The 19,493-nt window shown below is 40.2% G+C and overlaps 1 protein-coding gene across 3 annotated transcripts in view; it reads right to left on the bottom strand.

Annotated features, from left to right (window-relative positions):
- BLVRA (biliverdin reductase A) overlaps positions 1-12,982 on the bottom strand; it is a 76,259-nt gene extending 63,277 nt beyond the window's left edge. The window contains exon 1 of one of the 3 annotated variants that reach the window (XM_046670193.1): positions 12,891-12,982. The gene's annotated coding sequence lies outside the window, so the exon portion shown is untranslated. Of the gene's footprint in view, positions 1-5,555; positions 5,575-12,890 lie in introns of those variants that run through there. The other 2 variants (XM_046670192.1, XM_046670194.1) reach the window with 2 other exon arrangements.
- Between the last annotated feature and the right edge of the window lie 6,511 nt (positions 12,983-19,493).

Raw genomic sequence — 19,493 nt, 5'->3', positions numbered from 1 at the left:
ACATCACTCGTCTGTTAGTGGCCATGCTGTGGTGGCAATTCACACATAAAAGGAGGAAGATGAGCAGCAGATGTTAGCTCAGGGTCACTCTTCCTCAGCAACAAACAAAAAACAAAAAAATGAAATTACAAAATGTACACGACCTCTGACCTAGCAATTCCACTGCTTCCTATTTCTGTCTCCAGCCCCTAAACCACATTCAGGACAAACTGTTAAATTGCCCTGAGTCCTCTTGTAGGAATGTTACTAGCACTTATCCTCCCTTTCTAATGAGCACTTCCAGGAAAGCTTTCCTATAAAAATAGTCTATAAAACATTATTTACAAATTTTGCTGCTTTCCCACAGAATCTGGGGAAAGCAAAATAAAAGAAAATTAAAAAAACAATCTGGAGAGATGTATGTGCACGAGAAAGAATGCCACCTAGAAATCCTACTGCATCAGGCATCAGCGATCTACTTCCTAGGATGAACTGCACTGTCATTTATAAAGCACATTCAACTGGGGTATCCTGGCCAGATCCTCTCCACGCTCTTTCCCCATCAGTTTTCAACTCTCTTATAATAAAATGGCACTGTCGGGAGAGGCAGCAACTCCAGGCCAGGTGAGATCTGGGTCCACCTTTCAACACCGTCCCTGCCCCCAGCACACATCTTTCCCATCTTCCCCACTATACTGTCAAGACCAGTTAAAGTTTCAACAGAACCCAGGGAGAGCTTTATTCTTTATTTTAATATAGTCTAAAAGATCTAAGACCTAATCCTATAACAAGAAGATTTAGGTTGGTCTGTTTTATTTAAAAGGTTTAATATTTAAACGGTCAAACACTAAAAGGCTTTAAGTTGCTGACTTTTAGTGATACACTTAGAAAGATTTATAGACTTCTTTTTTAGATTTTTGACTTTTTTTTCTTTATTTGCATTTTCATTTTTTAATCAATCTAAACTGTATTTCGGTAATATGGCATAAGACCCTGACTGTACTTCTCCCCAAATAGTTGAGTTGTTCCCACATCTTTCATTGAATATTTCATCCTTTCCCTCAATGACTCATACTTAACTTCTTATGAATATGGTTATTCTTTTTTTCACTATCTCTGCTGTGTCATCGACCTCTACGCTCATGCCCATGATACACCGTTCACACGATTACGGCCTTACAATACAGTCATGTGTTGCTTAATGAGGGGGATGTGTTCTGAGAAATGCATCATGAGGTGATTTTGTCATTGGGCGACCATGATAGGGTGTCCTTGCACAAACCTAGAAGGTACAGCCCACTACACACCTAGGCCCCATGGAACCACTGTCAGCTGCGTGCTCCGTCAATTGACTGGGACATCGTTATGTGGTGCATGACTATACGTTTTGGCATCTGGTAGTTCAAGTTTTCTCATGAACGTGTTCAGGATTCCTACCTACTCTTGCTTGTTCAGATCTCCAGATTAATTTTAGAACATCTCTGTCAAGTTAAAAAAAAATTCCACTGGGACTGTGCCTATGATTGCATCGAATTTATAAATTAAATTGGGCTTAATGAATAAGCCTTCCCATCCAGAAATATATGGTGTGACTCTCTAGGAGCAGACACTTAAAAAGACACGACAAGAAGAAGAAGACTCTTGAGTTAGTTCCTGAGTTATTGCAAAATGACAAATAACGGCTCAGGCTGTTAAAGAAAAAAGTCATTGCTTTTGCATAAATAAGCTGCTTACAGCGATTTAAAGTAGGCTTCTCCTTCCCCCATACCTACCGCAGCAGCTCTACTACACACTGCTGGAGTCTGAGCTTTGACCCCAAAACATGATGCACGCAGGTGCACACAGACATGTTCTCTCTCTGGGGGATAAAGAGCCCGCCTGTGACTCAAGAGGCTGGAATTCTAGAATCCTAAACACGACACTCACAAGCTGTGTGACCAAGCCTGGGGCATGTGGTCTCCCAGTGCCTTGGTTTCTGCAGCTTGGTAAGTGGGGGAGCGGGGGGCAGTGCAGATGAACCTAGATAAAGTTAGATGACCCCGACACTCTCAGTGCTGACACACTATAATTCTAACCCACTTTACTTCTACTTTTTTATTCTCCTTTGGTTTAGCTTCCTTGGTGTGTGGATCGGTTTACTGGAGGTCATCAGCTTCTCTTCTAGTTATCTCAGAGGCACACACAGGTAAACTAGGACAAGACTCAGGTCATCAGAGCTGGTGAAGCTGCTACCACTGAGGCCCCAGGCACAAAAGTGCCAACTAGGTGAGGCTCTCCTTGGCACTCTCCCGAACATAAGCCTCTGTCTTCCCCACACTGCCTTTCCAGCCCCTCCCACCTGCTCCAGTCCCTCCTACTCCTCCTCATCGCCACTTCTAAACCTTCTTCCTTTTATTGAAATTGATCTGGATATAACAGGAGAGAAATGAGATAGTAGGAGTCAAATTACTCTTACTAAAGAATACACGTCTAGTATATTTAAACTTGTGAGTTTAAATGTTTTTCACCAGGTTTAAAAAGAGCAGCTTAGTAACAAAATAATTGCAGAACAACGTGCAACTCAATTTCAAAGCTGGGTTGAGATCAGGAGACATTCTGGGGCCCTGCACATATTGTTAGGCATTGATCCCTCAGAAGGTCCAGGTCATAACCTTGGTCCCCTATTGCTGAAAGACTGGTTCTTTCTGGCCAAGCGCCATAAGAAACTATGAACCGCGAGAACAGCTGAGCACAGCACAACTGACAAGACGGGGGCAGCGGGGCAAAGGAACACAAATCTTCCACAGAAGCAAAACATATGTAGGTTTAACTCTTCTTTTTAACATTTTAAAAGTCAAAAGCTCAATAATGCTTTTAAAGATATTTAGAGAGAAACACGTTTTCTTTCCTTAGCAGACCAATCAGGACTTTTACAGGCAAGATTTCACAACCTGTTGTGACCTTAATATCATTTACATAAATCACCTTATTCTCTACACTGAGCACATCATATTCTTTCTCTGTTTGAGTTTCCTATGCAGTTTTTTTCCAGCTTTATTGAGATGTAACTGACATATAACATTGTATAAATTTAAGATATAAAGTGATGATTTGATACAGGTATATATTTCCTATGCAGTCTTTTTGAGAGGCTGCAAATCCTCAGATTTCAGATGGGAAACTTTAAGGCCCTTTTAAACTCTGAGGTTCTATGATGTAGTTTCTGTAAGGATAAAGGAAAAAAGGGAAACAAAGTACAAGAAAAATTATCCTGTACAAGTGCAAGGTATGTATAAAATATCCAACTATTTATTCAAACACCAGCACACATATGTCTTAGTACACCAAACAGCACAATTGAGTTGAAATATGGAGGATTAAAAAATTTAAAGAGGGCCAGCCCCGATGGCCTAGTGGTTAAGTTCAGCATGCTCTGCTTCAGTGGCCCAGGTTTGGTTCCTGGGCACAGACCTACACCACTTGTCAGTGGCCATGCTGTGGCAGCAGCTCACATATGAAATACAGGAAGACTGGCAACAGATTTTTAGCTGAGGGCAAATCTTCCTCAGCAAAAAAACCCACACAAAACACAAACTTAAAGAAATCCTGCAGTAAAGTTGATCAAGATGGCAACACAAGAGGCCCCTGTGCTCCCTTCCTCCCAAAGCTGCATAGAAGGCACAGTTACACACAGAGAAATTCCCTCTGAAAAAGATCCAAAAACTAGCTCCCTTGCGAATGAGAAAAACTCACACCAAAACAGGTGGGAAAGGTTGAGACACACTCTTGCCATAAACCAAACCCCTGGTGTAACGCCGTACAATCAGGAAGGAACCTCCAACTCCCAGCTTCTCCCTGAGATGTAAAGGGTCTGGACCTCAAATCTAACACCACAACTTTTAAGACTCAAACCCTAGAGATGGGCCCCCAAAACACCTAGCTCTGAAAGCCAGTGGGGCTTGCGTCCATAAAACCACAAGAGCACAGCAAACAAAAAAGGAGTTCCCAACAGGTGCATGAGCACTCGCCACAGCTATCATGGCAGGACTCAGCACAGAAGAAGCAGGAAAAATGCCCATTTGCCAGTCTTTCCCTTAAAGGGGTTTATCTGCATTGTTTACAAGCTGTTGCTTGACAGTCAGGCTCTAACGTAAGCACAGGTCTAGGGCCTGCCTGGAATGCTCCTCAGAGACGGAGGAAGCCAGTGTACACCTACCCGACCTTCCTCCTCCAGCCCACACCAATAACAAAAGCAAGTTGCCTGTATCTCCCTGGAAGGGTCTCGCACACATGTCCAGTGCCCCAGTTTTTGTGGCAAATGCCTGAGAGATGGGCTCCCAGATCGCAAGACTCTGTTAGCAATGAGGCTTACATTCACGAATCCCACAGGACTGTAGCAACTAATGAAACAGTTCTTATCTGGCACAGGAGCACCGTTCCCAACCCAGCTCTGCGACTATACACCTGGGCCTAGCACAGAGGGAGCATGCAAAAACACCTCCCTGCCAGTTTCTCCCTGGAAGGGGCTTAACCACATACTTTTCCAGATGCTGCCTGAGGGTCCACCTTCTAATAAGCCTGCATCTCAGTGCTGACTGCAATCCTCCCCTTCGGGACACTGAGGGGTCCTGGCACACTCTCAACTACTGGGAGCCACTATGGAAAAACGGTAACTTCAACAGCTGCAAAGGTGTGAGAGACAACCAGGAGCTCAGGCCAGGCTGGTTGATGAGGTCCATCTCCTACATGAGACCACTCTCTAAAGACTGAAAGATGTGGCGGTTTTATCTAATTCACAGAAACCAACATAGACAGTCAAAGAAAACGAAAAAATAGAGAAATATGTTCCAAACAAAAGAACAAGATAAATCTCCAGAAACAGATCTTAATGAAACAGTGATAAGTCATTTACCCGACAGAGTTCAAAATAATGAACATAAGGATGTTCACTAAGGTCAGGAGAGCAATGCACGAACAAAGTGAGAATTTCAACAAAGAGATAGGAAATATAAAACAGTACTAAACGAAAATCACAGAGATGAAAAATACTATAATCAAACTAAAAAATTCAATACCAGGATTCAACAGCAGACTAGATAAACAAAAGAAAGGATCAGCAGACTGGAAGACAGGGCAGTGGAATTAATAAAATCAGAGAAACAAAAAGAAAAAAAGTATGAAAAGAGTGAAGATAATTTAAGGGATTTATGGGACACCAACAAGCAGATCAAATCCACATTATAGGGGTCCAAGGAGGAGAGAGAAAAATGGGGAGAAATCTTATTCAAAGAAATAATGGCTGAAAAAACTTCCATTACCTGGAGGAAGAAACAGACATTCAGATCCAGGAAGCCCAAAAAGGACCAAAGAAGACAAATCCAAAGAGACCCATGACAGGACACGTTATAATTATATTGTCAAAAGTTAAAGACAAGGAAAGAATCTTAAAAGCAGTGAGCTAAAAACTTGTTAAATACAAGGGAATCCCCCATAAGACTATCAGCATATTTGTCAGCAGAACTTTGCAGGCCAGAAAGGAATGGGATGATATATTTAAAGTGCTGAAAGAAAAAAACTATCAACCAAGAATACTCTACCTGGCAAAGCTGTCATTCAGAATTGAAGGAGAGATAAAGAGTTTTCCAGACAACAAAAGCTGAAGGAGTTCATCACCATATATCAGCCTTAGAAGAAATGTTAAAGGGAGTTCTTCAAGCTGGAACAAAAGGATGCTAATTAGTAACAGTCACACATGAAAACCTCACTGGTAAAGGTAAGTATACAGTTAAGTTCAGAATACTCCAATGTTATAATGGTTATAGGTAAATCACTTATAAATAGTATGAACGTTAAAAGACGAACTATTAAAAATAGCTATAACCACAACAATTTGTTAATAGATACGCAAAGTAAAAAGATGTAAATTGTGACATCAAAACATAAAATGTGGGAGAGAGAGTATATAACAGTAGAGCTTTAGTATGCATTTGAAGGTAAGTTGTTAGCTTAAAGTAGACTCTTATTAATATGTTTTATGCAAGCCTCATAGCAACCAGAAAGCAAAAGCCTATAGTAGACACATGAAGGAGAAAGAAAAAGAATAAAGCGTACCACTATAGAAAATCATCTAATCACAAAGGAAGATGGCAAGAGAGGAAAAAAGGAACAAAGGAATTACAAAACAACCAGAAAACAATGAACAAAATGGCAACAGTAAGTCCATTACTATCGATAATTACTTTAAATGTAAATTGACCACATACAATCAAAACACACAGAGTAGCTGAGAGATTAAAACTAAAACAGAACAAGACTCAACTACATGCTTCCTACAGAGACTCACTTAAGCTTAAAGGACCCACACAGACTGAAAGTGAAGGGATGGAAAAAGATATTCCACACAAATTGAACCGAAAAAGCCAGGGGTAGCTATACACATCACACAAAACGGATTTTACCAAAGACTATAAAAACAGACAAAGAAGGTCATTATATAAATGATAAAGGGATCAATTAATCAAGAGGATATAATATTTGTAAATATTTATGCACCCAACATGGGAGCACCTAAATACAGAGAGGAAATATTAACAGATCTGAAGAGACAGCAACACAATAATATCATGGGACTTCAATATCCCACTTTCAATGGATATATCATCTAGACAGAAAATCAATAAAGAAACATTGGACTTAAACTATACATTAGAACAGATGGACCAAACAGACATAGAACTTTCCATCCAAAAGCAACAGAATACATATTCTTCTCAGGCGCACATGGAACATTTCCAGGATAGCTCATACGTTAGGCCACAAAATAAGTCTTAAAAATGTAAGAATACTGAAATTATAACAAGCATCTTTTCCAACCATCATGGTATGAAATTATAAATCAATCACAAAAAAATCCGGAAAACTCACAAATATGTGAACATGCTGCTGAACAACCAATGGGTCAAAGAAGAAATCAAAAGAGAAATAAAAAAAATATCTTGAGAGAAAGAAAATGGAAACACAATATACAAAAACAGGGGATGTAACAAAAGCAGTTCTGAGAAGTTTATAGCAATAAATGCCTAAATTACTAAAAAAGAAAAATCTCAAATAACAACCTAACTTTATACCTTAAGGAACTAGCACAGAGTTAGTAGAAAGAAGAAAATAACAAAGATGAGGGCAGAAATAAATGAAACAGAGATGAAAAAGCTAATAGAAAAGATCAATGAAACTAAGAGCTAATTTTTTGAAAGACAAATAAAACTTAACAGTTTTAAAAGTTTTGACAAAACTTAAGCTAGACCACCAAGAAAAAAAGAGAGAGAACTCAACTAAATAAAATCAGAAATTAAAGAGGAGACATTACAACTGATACCACAGAAATACAAAGGATCATAAGAGACTACTATGAACACATATTCATCAACAAATTGGACAACCTAGAAGAAATGGATAAACATACAACTTACCAAGACTGAATCATGAAGACATAGAAAATCTGAACAGATCAATTACTAGTAAGGAGATTGAATCAGTAATCAAAAACCTCCCATCAAAGAAAAGTCCAGGATCAGATGGCTTCAATGGTGAATTCCACAAAACATTTAAACAAGAATTAATGCCGATCCCTCCCAACCTCTTCCAAAAAACTGAAGAGCAGGAAAAACTTCCAATCTCATATTACAAGGCCAGCATGACCCTGATACCAAAGCCAGACAAGTACACTACAGAAAAGTAACTACAGGCCAATATCCCTGATGAACACAGGTGCAAAAATCCTCAACAAAGTATTAGCAAACCAAATTCAACAACACATTAAAAAGATCATATACCATGATCACACGGGATTTATTCCAGAGATCCAAGGATGGTTCAATGCTGCAAATCACTAAATGTGATACACCACATTAACGAAATGAAGTATAAAAATCACACGATCATCTCTACAGATGGAGAAAAAGCATTTGACAAAATTTAACATCGTTTCATGACAAAAACTCAACTAACTGGGGATAGAGGGAACAAACCTCATCAAAATAAAGGCCATATACACAAGGCCCCAAACTAAGATCATACTCAATGGTGAAAAGCTGGAAGCATTTCCTCTAAAATTAGGAACAAGACAAGAATGGCCACTCTCGCCACTTTCAGTCATCATAGTATTGGAAGTCCTGGCCAGAGCAATTAGGCAAGAAAAAGAAATAAAAGACATCCAAATTGGAAAGGAAGAATCAAAATTGTCTTTATTTGCAGATGACATGGTATTATATACAGGAAACCCCAAAGACTCCACCAAATAACTGTTAGAACTAATCAATGAATTCAGTAAAGTTGAAGGATAAAAATTAATATATAAAAATCAGTTGCATTTCTATACAACAACAATGAAATAACAGAAAGGAAAATTAAGAAAACAATCCCATGCACAATAGCATCAAAGAGAAATAAATACTTAGGAATAAATTTAACCTAGGAAGTGAAGGACCTGTACACTGAAAACTATGACACTGATGAAAGAAACTGAAGACAAAAATAAATGGAAAGATACTCTGTGCTCATGGACTGGAAGAATTTATATTATTAAAATGTCCATATTACCCAAAGCAATTTACATATCCAACGCAATCCCTATCAAAATTCCAGTGGTATTCTTCACAGAAACAGAAAAAATAACCCTAAAATTTGTATGGAATCACAAAAGACCTGAATAACCAAAGCAAGAAGGACAAAGCCGGACGCATCACACTTTCTGATTTCAAACTGTATTACAAAGCTATAGTAATCAAAACAGTATGGTACTGGCATAAAAACAGACACACTGATATGAGACAGCACAGAGATCCCAGAAATAAGCCCACGCATATATGGTCAAATAATTTTTGACAAAAGAGCCAAGAATACACAATGCAGAGGGGGCAGTCTCCTCAATAAATGGTGTTTGGAAAACTGGAGAGCCACATGCAAAAGAAACTGGACCAGTGTCTTACATCAGACACAAAAATCAACCGAAAATGCATTAAAGACTTGAATGTAAGATCTGAAATCATAAATCTACTAGGTGAATATGAAAAGGGTAAGCTCCTAGATATTGGTCTTGGCAATGATTTTTTTGGATTTGACACCAAAAGCAAAGGCAACAAAAGCAAAAATAAACAAGTGGGAGTACATCCTTCTGCACAGCAAAGGAAGCCATCAACAAAACGAAAAGGCAACCTAGGGAATGGGAGAAAATATTTGCAAACCACATATCTGGTAAGGGGTTAATACCCAAAATACATAAGGAACGCATACAACTCAACAGCAAAAAACCCAAATGTTCCCATTTAAAAATAGGCAGAGAAATTGAACAGACATTTTTCCAAAAAAGACATACAAATGGCCAAAAAGTACAGGAAAAGATGCTCACATCAATAATCACCAGGGAAATGGAAAACAAAACGATAATGAGAAATCATCTCACACGTTAGGATGGCTATTATAAAAAAGACAAGAGAGAACAAGTGCTGGTGAGGATTGGAGAAAAGGAACCCTTCTGCACTGTTGATGGGAATGTAAACTGGTACAGCCACTGTGAAAAACAACATGGAGTTTCCTTACAAAATTAAAAACAGAACTACCGTATGACCTAGCAATCCCACTTCTGGGTATTTATCCAAAGGAAACAAAATAATTATCTCAGAGAGATATGTATGTACTCCCATGTTCACTGCAGCGCTGTTTACAAAAGCCAAGACAGGGAAAAAAGCAAAGTGTCGGTCAATGAATGAAAGGATAAGGAAAAAAAAAAAATATATATATATATACACACACACACACAATGAAAGTTTATTCAGCCTTAAAAAAGGAGAACCGGTTATTTGTGACAACATGGATGAACCCAGATGGCATTATGCTAAGTGAAATAAGCCAGACAGAGAAAGACGACTACTGTATGGTATACTTACATGTGGAATCTAAAACGGGGAAAAAAAAAGTCATATTCACAAAAACAGAGGGTAGAAAAGTGATTCCCAGGAGGTGGGGTGTGGAGAAAACAGGAAGAGGTTGGTAAAAGGGTACAAACTTTCAGTTGTAAGATGAAAGGACGAATAAGGTCTGAGGACCTACTGTATTACATGGTGACCACAGTTAACGACACTGTATTGTGTAATTGAAAGTTACTAAGAGAGTAAAACTTAAACATTTTGACACACATATAAAAAAGGTAAATGTACGTGAGGAGATGGATGTGTTCACTTACTCAGTGGGGAGAATTCTTTCATGATGCATCTGTATATCACATCATCACATCGTACACTTTAAGTATCTTAGAATTTTTTGGTCAATTATGCCTCAATAAAGCTGAAAAAAAAATCCCGCAGTAGCTAAAACAGTACAACTTGACATTACTGCATGAAACAGAGCCAGAGGTCAAAAGCAGCAATGGCCTACATGTATGTGTGCTTTATTTTTCAAAAACATTTTTTGTCTATCTTCTTTTACTCCCACAGTATCCCTTAAGAAGTGGAGCCCCCAAACCCTCATTCTGCAGAGGCAGGAAGACAGCAGATCACCTGTTGAAGGTGGTTCTCTATCCGACCCCCTCCCACCCCCTCAGAAGGCTGGCTGACCTCCCCAGGCTGCATCACCAGGGCTCCTTCACCCTGCAGCTTCCACTTGGCTTTGGCCAGAGGAGGGGATCAGCGGTTAGAGGAGGGGAAAGAGAGAGGCCAGTGTGCTTATTTCCCACCTGCCCGTCTTGCTGGACTGCTGCTCTGGCAGTGGCTGCATTCTGCCACGGCCACAGCAGCCCTGGAGAGCGGCCCCTCCTCCACGATTCCAACCACTCACCTCCCCCGAGCTCTGGTACCACAGTCCCTTCCTGCCCCATCAGACCAGGGTGGGGATGGCCCTCTACCAAGGCTCTTCTCTGGGTGCTTCATCATCCCTTTTTGGTTCCCCGAATCCTACCCACTCTTCTCTAAAGAATCCCCTCAAAAATTCCTTTCATTTTTGTGATTTTTCCTGTTGCGATCCCAAATGATAAATCTGTCTGCCAAAATCTCACAGTAAATTAACGATACAGCCAGGACTAAGCTTCCTTAGCTTAGCTTAGCTTAGTTTATGCCTCTCTTTCCATCTCAGTCTCTCCCACAGGCAAACTGGAATATGAACCTCTCCAAGCAAGACGGCAATAATTTAGTGATTTCCATTACCTCACTGGCTCTCAACCAACATTTCTGATTGACATGATGGGGAGAAGGGGGAGAATGCCAGGAATCCTGCTAAACATCCTACAGTGTACAGGACAGGCCCCCACAACAAAGAGTTCTTCAGCCCCAAATATCAATAGTGTCAAGGCTGAGAAACTCTGGATTACTCATCATGCAGAATGAACCACAGCTGTGACCTTCCTCCCTTTTTCTCCTCTCTGAAATGCTCTCTCAGATACCTGTAATCATTGCCCCAAAGCCAGGCCACTGGCAGAAGCATGGGGAAGATTTAGGGAGAGGGGGACCTTCTCAGATGGGGTCAGGTGCTGGCCTGAGAGGTCCAAGGGTAAAGGTAACAGCAACCCTCCCCCTCAAGACTGGATTTCCCTTCCACGGAGGGCGCTGGATACTTCGGAGCCTATCAGGGAAAATAAAACGGCAACATGGGACAAAAGTCTGGAAATAAGCACATCAAAATATTAACAGTAATTACATCTTTGAGTGGTGGAATTTTTAGTGATTTAGTTTCTTTTTGCTTATCTATATATTTTAAATTCTGCTATAAAGGTTAGTTAACATTTGTATAAATATTCAAAACTCTTTAAGAAGTTATAAATTATGCCATATTTACCGACTCCATCTCTCCCAGCCCCAATTCCTCAACTGAATAGCCTTCCCATGGCACTATGTCAGGGTGCTCTAATAATGAAACCCACAGAAAACTGTCCTTATAGCTGATTATCAGGAAAGGCTCCGCTTCCTCCAAGGCCGTTAATATCTGACGGATGAATGAATGAAGTCGCTAGTACACTTTACTTTCAAATAAGAACGATGTAACTGACCAAGTTGACCTTCCTAGAGACAAATTTGAGACTCAACTACAAAAACAATTGATCTGCACTGTCCTATAAGGTAGTCATTAGACACACGTGGTTATTTAACGTAAGTTAATTAAATACAGAATATTTCCATTATCACCGAAAGTTCTTTTTCCTCTTGGGATTATTCTCTGTTCTTAACGTTGTCTCTGCTCCCAATATCTGGTTATATTTTTTTATATCCATTTGTTACTGTTGTATGTGATTTTGCTGTAAACTATCTTAATTCCTTTGTGAAACAATCAGGGTATCTGTACCTTGAAATATCCGTGTATATATGACTCTGTTGCTGGGAGCTCAGCGTTAGTTTTCTTTTTTTTTGGAATGCACTTAACTCATGTAACCCAATATGTAATATTTTTAGTTTCCAAGGAGGAAAGTGCGGCCGGGAGAGGCGAAGGGACGTGCGCCCGACTCGCCCCGAGGCGCAGCGGCCCAGCCCCGCACGCCCGGCTGCCCGGGCCTAGCTGTCGCCCCGCGCCGGAGATGCCGCGACAGGACCATCGCGCAGCCCCGGCCGCCCGGACGACGCCTGCACCTACGCAGGAACAGCCGACTTCTGTCGACAAAAAAACCGAAACCAGAAGCATTTTTTAAATGAAATACAGATTTAACTTTTTAAATAGTCTGTCTTGGTTTATTTGAGAAGCTCCTCCCGGGGCAGCACGGCGCGATCCCCGACCGCCGCCTCCCCGCCGGGCCCACGCGGGGCGAGGCGGGCGGAGAGGCTGCGCGGGTGCTCGGCGCCGCGGGCCTGGGCCCCAGGGCGGCCGCCCGCCTCCCGCTGGCATCGGCTTTCCAGCGCCCGCCCCGGAGTTTTATAGCAGCAGCCCGCGACCCCACGCCCCTGCGCGCACCTTACCTGCTGCTGGGCACAAAGCTCGAGCTCGGGGCGCAGCCTCTGGGCTCCCCGCGGCCCGCCCTGCGAACGGGGGCGGGAGCCCGGCGCGGATTGGCCGCCAGGCCGGAGGATGCGGGGACGCGCGGGGGAGGCGGGGGCGGGAGGAGAGCGCAGCCGGGCTGTGAGAACCCGGGGCCGGGTTTCATGCCCCTTCCTGGGAGGGCCCAGATCTAGCGCTGTGCCCGGGTACGGGACCGCGGAACTGGCTTTGAGCGTGCCCGGGCTCTTGGCTGCAGCCCTGCTCCTGCCCTGTTCCCTGCGCTCCGCTTGGCAGCACGAGCGGGCAGTGGGCGCCTGCCGACGGGAGGGGTCCCTGGGCCAGTGGAGGCGGCCTGGCTGTGCCGGTGTGTTCTGCCCACACGTGGTGGGGGGCATCGCAGCCATCTCCTACGCCCTACTCCCACCACGTGGAACCTGCTAGGTCCTTTTTGAATCAGAGTGAGTAGACAGCCAAGCTTTTTTTTTTCTTTTTGGCAGTAAAATACACATAACATAAAATTTACCATCTTAACCATGTTTAAGTGTACAGTTCAGTGGTATCAAATACATTCACGTTGTTGTGCAACCATTGCCACCATCCATCCTCCTAACTCTTGCCATCTTGTAAAACAAACCCTATACCCATTAAACAATAATTTCCCATTATCTCCTGCCCCCAGCCGCTGGCAACCACCATTATTCTTTCTGTCTCTATGATTTGACTACTCTTAAGTACCTCCTAAAAGTGGAATCTTACAATATTTGTCTTTTTTGTAACTGGCTTATTTCATTTAGCATAATGTCCTCGAGGTTCATCCATGTAACGTATTACAGAATTTCCTTCTTTTTAAAGACTGAACAATATTCCATTGTACATATATACCGCATTTTGCTTACCCATTCATGCGTTGCTGGACACTTGAGTGGCTTCCATGGTTTAGCTATTGTGAATAACGCTACTACGAACACGGGTGTACAAATACCTCTTTGAGACTCTGCTTTCGATTCTTTTGGGTCTGTACCCAGAAGTGGAATTGCTGGATAATTTGGTGGTTATATTTTTAATTATTTGAGGAACCACTACGCTGTTTTCCGTAGTGATTATACCACTTTACATTCCCACAAGGGTTCCAATTTCACCACATCCTTGCTAACACTTTTCTGTTTTCTTGATAATAGCCATCCCAATGAGTGTGAGGTGGTATCTCACTGTAGTTTTGATTTGCACTTGCCTAATAATTGGTGCTTATTGGCCATTTGTATCTCTTCTTTGGAGAAATATCTATTCAAGCCCTTTGTCTATTTTTTAATCAGGCTGTTTGGTTTTTTGTTATTGAGTTTTAGGAGTTCTCTATAGATTCTGGATATCAATATTTTATCAGATATATGATTTACAAATATTTTCTCCCATTCCACGGGTTGCCTTTTTATTCTCTTGATAGTGTCTTTGATGCACAAATTTTAAAATTTTCACGAAGTCCAATTTGTCTATTTTTACTTTTGTTACCTATGCCTGTGGTGTCATATCCAAAAAATTATTGCCAAATCCAATGTCATGAAGGTTTTTTCCTATGTTTTCTTCTAGGAGTTTTATTGTTCTAGGTCTTACCTTTAGGCCCTTGATCCATTTTGAGTTAATTTTTGTCTATGGTGTTAGGTAAGGATCCAACTTCACTCTTTTGCACGTGGAGATCCAGTTTGCCCAGCACCAAATGTTGAATAGACTGTTCTTTCCCCATTGAATGGTCTTGGCACCCTTGTCAAAAATCATTTGACCATATATGCAAGGATTTATTTCTGGGCTCTCTATTCTATTCCATTGGTTGTTATGTCTGTCTTTATGCCAGTACCATCCTGTTTTGATTACTTTAACTTTTTGATAAGTCTTGAGAAAGTGTGAGTCCTCCATTTTTGTTCTTTTTCAAGATTGTTTTGGCATTTTGGGGTCGCTTGAGATTCCATATAAATTTTAGAATATATATTTTTTTAATTTCTGGGGAAGAAAAACACCATTGGGATTTTTGTAGGGTTTGCATTGAATCTGTAGATTACTTTGGGAGGTAGTGAAATTTTAACAATATTCAGTCCTCCAGTCCATGAACAGGAGATGTGTTTTCATTTATTTATGTCTTCTTTAATTTCTTTCAGCAATATTTTTTAGTTTCGTTATACAAGTCTTTCACCTCCTTGGTTAAGTTAATTCCTAAGTATTTTATTCTTTTTGATGCTGTTATGAGTGGAATTGTTTTTGTAACTTCCTTTTCAGGTTGTTCATTGTCGGTGTATGGAAATGCGACTGATTTTTGTGTGTTGACTTTGTATCCTGCTACTTTGCTGAATTCATTTATTGGTTCTAATAGTTTCTGTGGAATCTCTAGGGTTTTCTACATATTAGATCACATCACCTGTGATCCAAACTGACAAACTCCGGGCTGCTGAAGCGGAACATGCTCACTTAACCGCTGTGCCACTGGGCCACCCTGCCTTGTTCTTAACATTAAAGGAAAAGCCTTCAGTTTTTCACCATTGTGCGTGATGTTCACTGTGAGTTTTTCATATACGGCTTTTGTTATGATGAGGTAGTTTCCTTCTAGTCCTACTTTGTTGAGTGTTTTTATCATGAAAGAGTGCTGAACTTTGTCAAGTGCTTTTCCTGCATCACTTGAGGTGATCATCATGTATTTTTTGTCCTTCATTTTGTTGATGTGGCACATTACATTGATCAGTTTTCGTATGTTGATTCATCCACTTGGTCATGGTGTATAATCCTTTTAATATGCTGCTGAATTCTGTTTCCCAGTATTTTGCTGAGTGTTTTTGCATCAATGTTCATAAGGAATATTGATCTGTAGTTTTTTTTATAATGTCTTTGTCTGACTTTGGTATCAAGGTAATACTGGCCTCATAGAACGACTTAGGAAGTGTTCCCTCCTCTTTAATTATTTTGGAAAATTTGAGAAGGATTGGTATTAGTTCTTCTTTAAATGTTTGGTAGAATTCACCAGTGCAGCTATCCAGTCCAGGGTTTTTCTTTGTGGGGAGATTTTTGATTACTGATTCAATCTCCTTACTAGTTATAGGTCTATTCAGATTTTCTATATTTTCATGATTTAGTCTTGGTAGGTTTTGTGTTTCTAGGAATTTGTCCATTTCATCTAGGTTATCTGATTTCTTGGCATACAGTTTTTCACAGTACTCTCTGTTAATTCTTTTAGAAATAAAATCAGTAGTAACATCCCTACTATCATTTCTAATTTTAGTAATTTGTCTTCTCTCTTTTTTTCATTGTCTAGCTAAAGGTTTGTCAGTTTTGCTGATTTTTTTCAAAGAACCAACTTTTGGTGTCATTGACTTTTCCTATTGTTTTCTATTCTCTATTTTGTTTATCTTTGCTCTAATGTTTGTGATTTCATTCTTCTGCTAGCTTTGAGTTTAGTTTGTTCTTTTTTTCCAGTTCTTTAGGTTGTTGATTTGAGATCTTTCCTGTTTTTTAACGTAAGCATTTATAGCTATAAATGTCCGCCTTAGCACCACTTTTGCTGTATCCCATAAGCTATGATATGTTGGGTTTTTGTTTTCATTCATCTAGTATTTTCTAATTCCCTTTGTATTTCCTTCTTTGATCCAATGGGTGTTTAAACGTGCATTGCTTAATTTCTACAATTTTGTGAATTTTCCTGTTTTCTTTTCGTTGTTGATTTCTAATTTCATCCCATTGTGGTCAGGGAAGATACTTTGTATGATATATCTATTATTTTAATCTATAATAATAGATTAAATAGATTTAATAATAATCTATAATTGAGACTTAATCTGTGGCCTAACATATAGTCTATCCTAAAAAATGTCCAATTGAGGAGAATGTGTACTCTGCTGTTGCTGAGTAGAGCGTTCTGTGTATGTATATTAGATCTAGTTGGTTTATTGTGTTGTGTAAGTCCGCTGTTTCCTTACTTATATTCTGCCTGGTTGTTCAACCCATTACTGTAAGTGGGATATTGAAGTCTTCAATTATTACAGTAGAATTATTTCTCCCTTCGATTCTGTCAGTTTTTGCTTCATATATTTTAATGGTCTGTCACTTGATGCATAAATGTTTATAATTATTATATCTTCTTGCTGTGTTGAACCTTTTATTAATATATAATGTCCTTCTTTGTCTCTTATAAACTCTTTTCATTTAAAGTCTATTTTCTTTGATATTGTTATAATCACCACTGCTCTCTTTTGGTTACTGTTTTCATGGAATATCTTTTTCTATCCTTTCAGTTTCAACCTGTTTGTGTCTTTGGATCTCAGATAAGTCTCTTGTAGATAGCATGTAGTTGGATCATGTGTTTTTATCCATTCTGTCAATTTCTGTCTTTTGATTGGAAAGTTTAATCCATTTACATTTAAAGTAATTACTGATAAAGAGGGACTTACTTCCGTCATTGTGCTGTTTGTTTTCTATATGCCTTACAGCTTTCTTTGTCCCTCATTTCTTGCATTACTGTCTTTTTTCTTTAGTTGACTTTTTGTAGTGAAATGTTTAAATTCCTTTCTCATTTCCTTTGTGTATATTCTATAGCTATTTTCTTTGTGGTTACCATGGAGATTACATTTAACATCCTATAATTATAACACTCTAATTTGAATTTACACCAGCTTAACTTCAATAAGATACAAAAACTATGCTCCTTGACAGACCTTTCCTCACCTCTTTCATTTGTCGATGTTACAAAATTCTATCTTTCTACACCATGTGCTCCAAAACACAAACTAATAATCTTTTTAAATTATGTAGAAAATAAGATTTGGAGTTACAAACCAAAAGTTACAGTAATAGCAGCTTTTACACTAATAATAATTTTTTTCCTAAAATATGTTAGTCTCTTAAATCATGTAGAAAACAAAAAGTGCGATTACAAACCACTGTTATAACAACTTTTATAATTTCCTATATTTACCTTTATTCAGATTTTTTTTTTTAAAGATTGGCACCTGAGCTAACATGTTGCCAATCTCCTCTTTTTTTTTTAAGACTTTATTTTTTTCCTTTTTCTCCCCAAAGCCCCCTGGTACATAGTTGTATATTCTTAGTTGTGGGTCCTTCTAGTTGTGGCATGTGGGATGCCGCCTCAGTGTGGCTTGATGAGCAGTGCCATGTCCGTGCCCAGGATTCCAACTGATGAAACACTGGGCCGCCTGCAGCGGAGCACACAAAATTAACCACTTGGCCACGGGGCTGGCCCCTATTGAGATCTTTATATGCAGGGTCACTTTCTAATTTTCCTCATATATGCAGTTGTTTTTATGTTCTAGTCTTTAGTCTGGCTCCTAAAAGGGGAAAAAGCAAAAAACAAAAGAGGGGGAAGGGCATTGGCCCTCTAAATCCCCTGGAAGTCACTTGAGTTAAGGAGGAGGGGGTTGCAACAATGAGAGGTGCAATGACAATGGCTGCCCAATTCTTTGTCTGCACCTCTGTGATCATAAGCAGCAATCAGTGATCAGTGCACAGATCCTTGAGGAGAGGCTCCTGCAAGGAACACATGTGCAGCTGCCTGCTGTGAGCTGGGGATGGGGCATGGGAAGTTGCTACTGTCCTAAGAGCTGAAATTGACTGAAATTAATGGCAATTTACCAATCAAGTCTTCTTCCTGGAAGTTGCAAGCTTTCAACAGACTCCAGAATTCCAAAATAGTTACTTCAGACAGATTCTGCCAGTGCAATGGTTGTCCAGGTGGGGAGACAGATTTCTGGTGCTTCCTACTCCACCATCTTTCCAGAATCAGGGCTCTGACCTGTAAGGTTGACTGGCATTTCCCTCAACAGAGTTCTCACCCTTTATCCTATGACCTGACAAGCCTGCTTAACGAAGGGAGATTGTTGGGTGTGGAGAGAGAAAGCAAGTCCTTTTTTTTTTTATTTTTTTGCTGAAAAAGATTTTCCCTGAGCTAACACCTGTTGTCAATCTTCCTCTCTCTTTTTTTTTCCCTCCCCAAAGCCCCAGTAATTGGATATTCTAGTTGTAAGTCCTTCTGGTTCTTCTGTGTGAACTACAGCCACAGCATGGTTACCGACAGATGAGTGGTGTGGTTCCACACCTGGGAACTGAACCCAGGCCACCAAAGTGGAGTACGCTGAACTTTGATCACTAGACAATCAGGGCTGGCTCAAAAGCAAGTCTTTTTATCTTGGCTTTAAATTTTAATCCCCAGCCCATACCTGTCTCCTGAATTCCATACTCCTTTATTCAGCTGTCTGCTTAATATCTCCTCTTGGATATCTGCAATACATGTCAGTATTCACAGGTTCACATCTATGCCCCTGATCTTTTCCCCAAAACTTATAATTCTCATACCATTGGCAACTCCATCCTTCCAGTTGTTTATGCCAAAAACCTTGGTGTTATCCTTGACTCATTTTTCTCTCACATCCCACATCCATGAGTCAGGAAATTCTGTTGGCTGGACCTTCCTAGAATTTCTAGAGTCTGATTACTTCTTACCCATACCTCCATCATCTCTCGCCTGAGTCACTGAAGCAGTCTCCTCCCTGGTCTTCCTGCTGTTTATCCCCATGCAGTAGCCAGAGTGACTTCGA

The sequence above is a fragment of the Equus quagga genome, chromosome 8 (genome assembly GCF_021613505.1).
Source record: "Equus quagga isolate Etosha38 chromosome 8, UCLA_HA_Equagga_1.0, whole genome shotgun sequence".
NCBI lineage: Eukaryota > Metazoa > Chordata > Mammalia > Perissodactyla > Equidae > Equus > Equus quagga.
This window is presented reverse-complemented; position numbering and strand designations above follow the sequence as displayed.